Below are 11,204 nucleotides of genomic sequence, written 5' to 3' on the forward strand. Positions count from 1 at the left end.
TCGAATCTTCAGCTCCCTCCACAGATTTTCTATGGGATTAAGGTCTGGAGACTGGCTAGGCCACTCCAGGACCTTAATGTGCTTCTTCTTGAGCCACTCCTTTGTTGCCTTGGCCATGTGTTTTGGGTCATTGTCATGATGGAATACCCATCCACGACCCATTTTCAATGCCCTGGCTGAGGGAAGGAGGTTCTCACCCAAGATTTGACGGTACATGGCCCCGTCCATCGACCCTTTGATGCGAAGAAGTTGTCCTGTCCCCTTAGCTGAAAAACACCCCCAAAGCATAATGTTTCCACCTCTATGTTTGACGGTGGGGATTGTGTTCTTGGGGTCATAGGCAGCATTCCTCCTCCTCCAAACACGGCGAGTTGAGTTGATGCCAAAGAGCTCCATTTTGGTCTCATCTGACCACAACACTTTCACCCAGTTGTCTTCTGAATCATTCAGATGTTCATTGGCAAACTTCAGACGGGCATGTGTATGTGCTTTCTTGAGCAGGGGGACCTTTCGGGCCTGTATAAAAGACACCTGGGAGCCAGACATTTTTCTGATTGAGAGGGGGTCAAATACTTATTTCCCTCATTAAAATGCAAATCAATTTATAACATTTTTGAAATGCATTTTTCTGGATTTTTTTGTTGTTATTCTGTCTCTCACTGTTCAAATAAACCTACCATTAAAATTATAGGCTGATCATTTCTTTGTCAGTGGGCAAACGTACAAAATCAGCAGGGGATCAAATACTTTTTTCCCCCACTGTATGTTTGTGTCAGATATCACCTATCCCGAACTGCCACTGGTAATGGAACAGCGACTGCGTGTATGTATCTCTCATGAGATGCAGAGAGACCTGGCACTCAACACATCCACAATAAGGTGATTACTAATAAACACAGTACAACACCAATGTCCAGTAATAGCAACACCCTTTACATTCCATGTCAATGGTGAACTCTGCTTCAACTCTGCCTATTTCTACAGATGGACTGGAGATGCTTTTGCCAGACGGCGGCTTCAGTCGTTTGATAGGGAGACCATAATTGGGTAGGTTTTATCTGACCTGTTCAAACTTCAACATAGTACCTGTGTGTGTCAGATATGACCTATCCTAACTGCCATTGGTAAATAGAACAGTGACTGTGTGTACATGTTCACATAAACGGGCTTGATACTGATGTCTCTGAATGGAGAGAGACCTGGCACTCGGAATAAACATTTTTCTAGACACGACCGTTTACTTGTATTGTCTTTTTTCCTTATTGAATTGAATGGTATCAGTCAATATGGGGAGAGAAAAACCCTGTGTATTCTGTACCAGGATCAGGGAACTGTTGTATACGGAACACCACATAGGAAGATATGACCGCTCTGACATGTTTGCCAAGGTAGCCCCATTACCACCTGACAAAATGTCGATAGGCACAGTGTCTGTATCAGCTGGGAATGACAATGAAAGATGAAAGGTGCACATTGTTATACAGTATTAGCAGAACACTGCTTCTATGGCATTATGTAAAGGGTTGATTATTCTACATGGACCTGTTACTACATTTGAAAGTTATCAAAACACTTAGTTTAGAATATCTACATAAATTGCGCAGTTGCATTCTTCTCATTATTCTGTAGGCTATTGACCTATTCAAAGCTTCCTCCGGCATCTCACCGTGCATCTGCCTGTAGTTATTGAAGTCAACCTGCAGGAGTTTTTTGTTGTGATTGAGTAGGGGGAAACAGCTGCAGGCAAGGTTCTGACAGATGGTTTTGTCTTGGTGGTGGCAAGGACTCACCCAGGAAACACCCTCATCAAACCACACCCCCAAGCCAACTCACGTTTGGCTTTGCAGTTCCACTTTAAATGTCTTGATGTGTTGGTTAGCGATAAAGAACAACAACTTTTTGTGACAGATTATGTTTCTCTATCTTTTCTCGTTCAAGTTCATTTCATTCCCCTAAGCGTACCTATTAAGCCCACCAAAATCTATGTTGAGATATTACTAACATATACTGCCCTACTTTCTTGTGAGATTGGGGGATATAAAATGTAAGATTAAGATCTCATGTGAACTTTTATGACTTTCCTTCCAGCATTTTTTTGATAACAAATATTTGATAACATGTGTGAAAAGTCCGGACTAGGCTCAATGGTTACTGAACGCACTCTTCAATCAAGACATGATTAGTTGAATCAGGTGTTATTACTTGTTTAGAACACAAACCTACACACACACGCACACCGTCCATTTGTGGATAAGATGCCATGCACAAAGACCATAACACACACAACTTTCAATGAAATATTTGAACGCTGATTCACATTTTCTGTGCTGCTATTCTTGTTAATTAGTTCAACTTGTCTTCCTAAAGCCTGTCTGAATACAGTTTCAAATCTCCCTCTCTACTGGTGTATTATAAAGCTACAGGTGGTTCACAAAAAAATGCAATCACCTGCATGAATGAAGGACAACAATATGACAAATCCCCCACCCAAAAATGCATGAGGAGTCACCCAATAGCACAGAATCATCTAGAATTTCATTGTATGCTGTAGTGTTAAGATTTCCCTTCCCCGGAACTAAGGGGCCTAGCCTAAACCCTGAAAATCAGCCCCAGACCATGATTCCTCCTCCACCAAACTTTACAGTTGACACTATGCGTTCTACTGCATCCACCAAACCCAGACTCCAAAGAACGGGTTTCCACTGCTCCAGAGTCCACTGTCTGCGAGCTTTACACCACTCCAGCCGACGCTTGGCAATGCACATGGTGATATTAGGTTTGTGTGCGGCTGCTCGGCCATGGAAACCCATTTCATGAAGCTCCTGAGGAACGTTGCTTCCAGAGGCAGTTTGGAACTCGGTAGTGAATGTTGCAACCGAGGACAGACGATTTTTATGCACTACGCGCTTCAGCACTTGGCAGTCCCATTCTGAAAGCGTGTGTGACCTACCACTTCGCGGCTGAGCCGTTGTTGCTCCTAGAAGTTTCCACTTCACAATAACAGCACTTACCGTTGACCGGGGCAGCTCTAGCAGGGCAGAAATTTGAAGAACTGATCTGTTGGAAAGGTGGTATCCTATGACGGTCCCATGTTGAAAGTCACTGAGCTTTTCAGTACGGGCCATTCTACTGCCAATGTTTGTCTATGGAGATCGCATGGCTGTTTGCTCGATATTATACACCTGTCAGCAACGGGTGTGGCTGATATAGCTGAATCTAAATACTTTTGGCCATGTAGTGTATTTCTGTATTTCATATTCAATATATTTCTAAAAACATGTTTTCCTTTGTCATTATGGGGTATTGTTTGTAGATGGGTGAGAGAAAAAAATATTTTATCCATTTTGAATTCAGGCTGTAACACAATAAAATGTGAAATACGTTAAGGGGTGTGAATACTTTCTGAAGGCATTTACATGGGGTTAATTGGAACAACAGTGATTTATGGTGAAAAAGACAATAGAAAAGACTACTCATAAAATATTTGGTTTGGGGTATAAATATACATTTCAGACTACAATATTATTACATTTACATATTTTAGCAGACACTCTTATCCAGAGCAACTTACAGTAGTGAATGTATACATTCCATACATTTATTATTTTTTTTTTCCATACTGGTCCCCCGTGGGAATTGAACCCACAACCCTGGCGTTGCAAACACCATGCTCTACCAACTGAGCCACACGGGACCAACACCCTGAACAATATTTATTTATTACCATTTACATTCTGTGCAGAGGGGGTGCTATTGTGTTATTGTCCCCTTTCATTTAAGCCCACTTAGGATAAATGTCAAATTTACAAAAATGGCATCTATGTTTAACAATGCAGGTTTATTTAACAGGAAAATAAGACAAAATGCATTCAAAGATGTAACCTGGGAATGCCTGAACAAGATCATACTACTGTTTACATACAGTAGTATGATTTGATATGTTTTCTTATTTTTCTTACAATTTTTATCCTGTTTTAGCATATAAGAAATGCTTGGAAAGATCAGAGGTTGGACCTAAGCAAGTGTTTAAATACTTCCCTACACATATAGAATATAAACAGTAGTATTATCTTGTTGTAGTTCACCAAGTTATGTTGCTACAGTGTGACTTTGACATACAGACATGACTGCTAGCATGAAAAACCCATATTTTTAATTGCCAATAAATAGTAATTAATGAATGTCCATGAAATATTGTCATGTCCTGACCATAGAAAGATGTTATTTTCCTTGGTAGAGTAGGTCAGGGCGTGACAGAGTTTTTTTCCCTCTGTTTTCTATTTCTATGTTTAGGTTCTAGTTTTGTATTTCTATGTCGGGGTTTTGTTTGGGATGATCTCCAATTAGAGGCAGCTGGTCCTCGTTGTCTCTAATTGGAGATCATACTTAAGTAGGGGTTTTTCCCACCTGGGTTTTGTGGGTGATTAATTTTGAGTAGTGTATGTTTCACCTCTGCGTCACGGTTTGTTGTTTTCGTCTTTCAGTTTATTTATGTATTGCATAGTTTCACAGTATAAATAAAATGTGGAATGACACACACGCTGCACTTTGGTCTACTCCTTTCGACAGCTGTGACAAATATGCTAATGCTAATATATCCACGAGTCACTTAATTTTACATTAAGTATGAACACTTATCTGAGAAGGTACTAAACATATCTGAAAAATGTGTTTATCTGAGGGTAGCCTCAACACCTGAAAATGTTTGTTTTATTCTTTTTTATTTGAATCCAAAGATGGAAGTGAGCTTAATGGGTACGTGGACTTAATAGGTACACTTACACTTTCCGGGCTGTATCACAACCGACCGTGGTTGGGAGTCCCATAGGGCGGCGCACAATTGGCCCAGCATCGTCCAGGTTAGGGTTTGGCCAGTGTAGGCCGTCATTGTAAATAAGAATTTGTTCTTAACTGCCTTGCCTACTTAAATAAAAGTTAAATAAATACAAATAAAAATAAACTTACCCTATCAAATTTGTCATTTGGTTTGTGTGTTGTCTTTACCACTGTTTACCCTGTACACCATTGTCCTTGATGCCTATGAGGCCACCTTAACCCTCACCTCAATGCCCTCTTGGACCCATCGCCCGGCCATGTCCTAGGATCACTGGGCTTACTGAACCAGAAGGGAAAGCAGGAACTTCGGGTGAGACTGAGAGACAGCAATAACACCCGCTGTTTACACTGTAAATTACAATGCCTCATGTGTTTCTTTGTTCTTGTAGTGGTGTTATAGTTATAGTCTTGTAGTGGTGTTATAGTGTTATAGTTATAGTCTTGTAGTGGTGTTTTCACTTAACACAAGTCTACATATTCAGTGGATTATCATCTATTAAGAGCTGCTATTCAGTTGACCATTAACAGCCCCCCAAAACACATGAAAGGATCCAAAAGAAAAATATAAGGAATAGATAAAAGGCCAGGCAGTCAGCGGTAGCAAAATAAACATCACGCCTTTTCCTGCTTACTGAAATACAATAGGTCTACGGGTAGGTTCCGATGCCTTGCTTATATTCTGGAACAACAGCCCGCATAGTTTCTTCCTGTTGTGACTATAACGAAATGGCACTTTTAGAATATGACCTTCACTCCAAAAGTCAGATTCTCAAAATAGAAGCAAGTTTCTCAAACCAGCTTCTCCAATCAGATGGGGGGGGGCAGTATGAGGGCATAACCAGAACCCTACCTATTCTGATCCTATTCCGATCTTGTTGCTACAGCAGGGTCCCATGAGCAGCTCTGGCAGTGCAGAGCTTCCTACCACTGACTTCAAACATAAACCACCTCTAATCTTTTATTCCACCTTTATTTAACCAGGAAGTCTTATTGAGATTAAGGAGATAAAGAATCTATTTTCTAAAGGAGACCTTTATAAAGTGGTGATAAACTCTGTGTATAGGAAAGAGAGGTGACGCGGAAGCTAAGGCCTTTCCAGTCTTAACCCCTCAGTGGTAAAATGGTAGGCTCATAGAGAAAGGGTAAAGGGTTGAACTAGAAATGGATGACAGCAGATTTACAGTATATTCCAAATACAGGCTTTTCCCTTCACTCTCCAATTTACAGTGACCCACGGAATGACTTTCAAGCATGCTCGCACGCTCTTTACTTTCCAGCATTTCTTCTTCAAAGCCTAATACTGTATCTCTCTTTGTTATGGTGTAATTTTCCCCTCATGTTTCTATGCTCCTCCGTAGCCTGAGGAGTCTGTGTCAGTCAGTGTGGCTAGGAGAGCACAGACACTCGGCAGCAGCAGAGTTGGATGAAGCTAAGCGGAGTAGATAGGCTACTAGATGCCATGGCATGCGCCACACAGACCCACAGTGTTACACAAGCAGAAGGCTCTGTAAATACACCCCCTCAGAGCAACTCAGAGCAGCTCTGTTCTCTCACCACTCATGGCGTAGTGTCTCCTCTCACTACTCTGACAGAAAATAGGTTTGAATTGAGTCATTATGTTCCTTTCCACACTGCCTCCAGAAAGCTCAGAGCTTTGTCAATGCTTTCAATAAACAGTACTTGCAATGTATGTACATATACAAAGTACATATCATCACAGCTACTTATTCAAGAACCACTTTGTCTCTCTTTAAATAGCAGGTGTTTCACTTTGTTCCTGGGATGACTAATGAAATGTATACCTTGTTGTTTATAGCCATGTCTGCCAAGTATTCTGTGATGCTCACCTGGGTTGATTGACTGTGGTTCTACAGTGGAAAATGACTCATTGTTGTTAACACCATAGATCTTGTGTGACTGTCTGAGCCTGAAGGGGGCCTCCCAGCTAGCACATAATGTTCTGAGAACCACATGTTTCTTAGAGCTTGATGAGAGTGTGGTTGTCCTATGGTTATTTCGCATACAGCCTTCCAACAATTTTGAATGGTGCAGGATGGTTGCTTGGATTTGGAACATTCTCAGCACATTTAAAGAACTTGACAAAATAATGTTTTTTTTTTGTATTTCATTACTTTAACAGAATGTTTCCTAAAAGTTAAAACATGGTTATATTTAATGTAATTTTTGGTAATGTTCTATGAATGTTCTCCAACTGGTGTGACAATGGGCATGATCTCAAATAGTTCAGAGAACGTTAAGAAACAACATTCTCCTATGGGAATTTCAATACTTCAGCATAACATATCCACCAGGTTTCCTCATGGTTCTATTTAAAGTAATGTTCTCAAATTATTCAGAGAATGTTAAGAAACAACGTTCTTCTGTGGGAATTTCAATACTTCAGCATAATGCTTCCTACAGGTTTCCCCATGGTTTTATTTAAAGTCAGGTTCTCACAGTGGCGTGTATTCATGGATGCCAAGAGAAGCCGGGCTTCCCCAAATATTTGACCTGTGTTTTCGTAATTTTCCATCAATTCCCAAGTGGCTGAATCTCACCGGAGAAATCATCCGAGCAAGGGAAACAGTGCACCTCAGTCTCAGTATGTGTATAAAATAATTTCATAATCAGTGTTGAGTTCAACTGTGGGTTGTCCTGGTGCAGCAAAACGCCCCCCAAAGGAGGCCAGTTTGGATTTGGCTTCACACCAATCAAATCACATCCTAAGCAAAACCTCATCTTTGTCAGACAAACGTGTCTGTTTCTGGTCTATTTGTGTTGATGTCCTTCAGTAGCTTGCTTGCTAAATTTGCCCTCTCCTAAGTCATGGATGGAGATGGGGATTTGGACTTGTGGTTTTGACTAATTCTCTGTACAGGCCAATGATTATAACGGTGATTCTGATCTAACCATAAATTCATATACTGTGCTACTGGCCTGAGACAATTGAAGTTCAATATGTAGACTAGATGTAGCTTAGTAGGCTCAAATTAACTAGCTAGCTAATTTAGCTGGTTCATTTTTGCCCATTCGAGGAAGTTTGGCTGGCAGGTAGCCTATGAAAACTAAAACTAAAAGCGTACTGTATAACAGAGCCATAGACCGTTTTGCCAACATGAAAGAGAGGAGGATGGCATTGGCATACTTCTATTTTTTTTAAACTTGTGCACGCACACACACACACACACACACACACACACACACAGAAATCAGTACCATGGACAGCCTCATGATATTTAGCAACATTGATTGGACTAAATTGTTTTTGTTATCTTAAAGTTTGTTTTCAGAGTATTAAAGTAAGCATATTCCGCCACTGTGTGACTGTTGTCTTTTTGTTGTCATTACCTTATTTTATATCACGGTGGCGTATGAACAAATGGGTTACAGAGCAAACAACTCATATATCACAACATAGGTTGTAATATGGCTATTTTATTGGCTTGGCTAGGCTTCCCAGTGATCTTACCCACGCACCGCTACTGTGTTCTCAGAACGTTCAGAGAACGTTAAGAAACAACGTTCTTCTGTGGGAATTTCAGTACTTCAGCATAACGTTATCTGCAGGTTTCCTCATGATTCTATTTAAAGTAATGTTCTCAAAACATTAAGAAAATGTTTCATAAAAAAACACAAGAAAACATTAGTAATGTTCAAAGAAAGTTCTAAGACTGTTATTGAAAAACATATACATTCCGTTCTCAGCGTCGACAAAACTCTCGCTATTCTCTATGTTGTTAAGTGTGTTCAGGTGTATCGGCCGCAGCTACTAATTGTCCACACCTGACCTTAATGAGTGCTTGTTTCCTTTTAAATGGGGTCTGTTTGAATAGATGAACAGTTTTGTATGAGTAAAAAAAACATGGCATGCTAGCTCCATCCTGGTGGCGCAGGGGACTAATTCCATGGATAGAGAACAGAATTAGTCCACTGATGCCGTACCACAATGAAAAATAAATGTGTTTGCATGATTAATGCCTAAGCAAATTAGTTTCCATGTGCCCTACCTACGCTTGGAGTTACAAACAGAACGTTAATAAAACCTCCCAGGAAAACTTTCAGAGAACCATAGTAAAACGTTCTCCGAACCTCCCTGCAACCTAAACATGTACGTTCCCAGAACATGCAAAATGTTCACTTCCATTCCCAGAACGTTTAAAAAACATTCCGTTTGAAATGGTCAGGAAACTTATAGGGGCCTATGATTTCTTAATCTGGCCCTGGAGACAGCATTGAGATAGGAGAACAGGGACTGGGAGAGAGAAGATAAGAGACAGGGTGTGTAGTAGACCTCCAGATGTTAGTGGATCACAGAAGAAGAAAAAAACATACTGTACCTTTGTTTCCCTCCAACCACACCTCAGACAGTGTGTAGTCGAGTAGAGACCCCTTAAGAAAACATCCGTTCCCCCACACGACATTGTGCCTTGCGCTTCCTTCTCTCTTTAATGTCAGTGAAAAGGCCTTTTAAACAGGGCTAGGGAGGCCGGGGGGGATCTGACAGGGCAGAACAAAGGCAGGGAGGAACCAGGGGAGACAGTGGTGGTGGAGGGCTCTCTCATTTATCACCTGTTGCCCTTGGGCGGTCCTCCCCTCCATACTGTGCTTTGAATGTGTGTGTGTGTGTGTGTGTGTGTGTGTGTGTGTGTGGGGGGGGGGGGGGGGGGGGGGGGGGGGTGTTCTAGACAGTATGGCAAGGTGATGAATGAGAACGCAGGCATTCTTCATCCAAACCTCAAAAGACTCTGCATTGTTGAACTTTTTCAAAAGAGAGGAAGAGTCAACTTGCTTGCCAGCCCCTGCAAGTCCCCATACCGAACACCGTCCTAACACACAACCAGACTTCCTGGTGAAATAAAGGTAACAGAAAGACTAAAAGACACTACCTAAACACACTTACCCACAAACCTATGGGACACTATACAGACTGGGCATATCATGTACTAGAGAATGGCTACTCAGATAGATATCACCAAAGAAAACACTGAGCAGTTTTTATTATGTTTATGTTCTATGCTAAAATAGTATAAACTTAAACAGTTGTATTAACGCAGGTTTAATGCCATGTCATATCAAATTATATTTAATGTCATTTCATGTCTTCGCAGGCCTGACAATGATTGGTCTAATAATTCTCAGACCGAGCGCAATAGACTTCAGGCACAAACCTTTATCTGTGCCTGCCATCGCGTGGCCAGCGGTTGCATCTACATGCAACGCAGAGCTGCGAACGCTCACGCATTGGCTGCGAGACACGCATTTGACCCTCTTCTCACACGCTCACACGCCACACCTTATATCTCATGCATTGAAAAGTACTGATTTGATTTGTCTAAATCCATTGTATAGTGCGTTAACTTTTTCAACTGTATACTGCTCCAACTCGTGTTCAAATCGGAGCATCTGCGACTGCAATTTAACATCCCGCGCGGAACCTGTATCATTGTCCTATGTTGCCACAGCAGTGTGAACTGCGGCACATTAAAGCATATGATTGGTCTAGTTATGTAACGGACCAAGGGGATTGCGTGAGCATTTTACAGAAACGCCCCTCAAGATTAGAGTGGCGCTGAACGGAGAGAGAACGTTCTCCACTAAATGTATAAAACTGTAATAAGAGCAGCACGGTAGCGCTGTTTTTTTGTACAATGTTGTCAACCAAATGAGGTTGCTGTTACTCCCGTCCCTATTGCAGAATGCAGCCTTTTGACAGCATGTACTAAAGTCGATTTAATCCACACTTGCATTAGTCCCTTCGTTTGGTGATTGGCATTTAGGCTTTGACAACCACATAGCAGCAGACAGACCTGCAGTCTGTTTTGGCAGGGAAGTTTGGTAGGGTGACCTGATTTTCCCCAAACGTGCAGTATTTTATTGTTCCACTTCTTCCCAGTTTTTCCAGTGTCTGATATACCTACTTGTGTCTTTGAAAATGAATTATATGAGGCTATTTATTTTTGCAGCCAATCGTGGACATTTTTGAATAAGCCCTTCAAATAAACATTGGATATGAATTGCTCCAGGCCATTTTAGTATTGTGCACGTGCTAGCTAGAGATGGTAGGGGGACTCACAAATCATAAACAGATAACATATTTTGTCTATGTAGAGTAAGATGATGTCAAGGATCTTCAACTAGTAGGGATATACCACCTGAATATTGATATTCATTTTTTAAAGATTGGGTGATTGACAAATGAATTGTTATAACAAGAACATTTATAAACACCCATTGGGAGACATGGATCAGGGGTGGCCAACCCTCCTGGAGAGCAAGTAGGATTTTCTTCCAGTCCTGTTTTAAAGAGATGGTTCACCAAAATTACAAATACAAAATGTTTGTGTCCTTACCTTGAAAGTAGTCTATGG

This window comes from Salmo trutta, chromosome 26 (assembly GCF_901001165.1).
Source record: "Salmo trutta chromosome 26, fSalTru1.1, whole genome shotgun sequence".
Taxonomy (NCBI): domain Eukaryota; kingdom Metazoa; phylum Chordata; class Actinopteri; order Salmoniformes; family Salmonidae; genus Salmo; species Salmo trutta.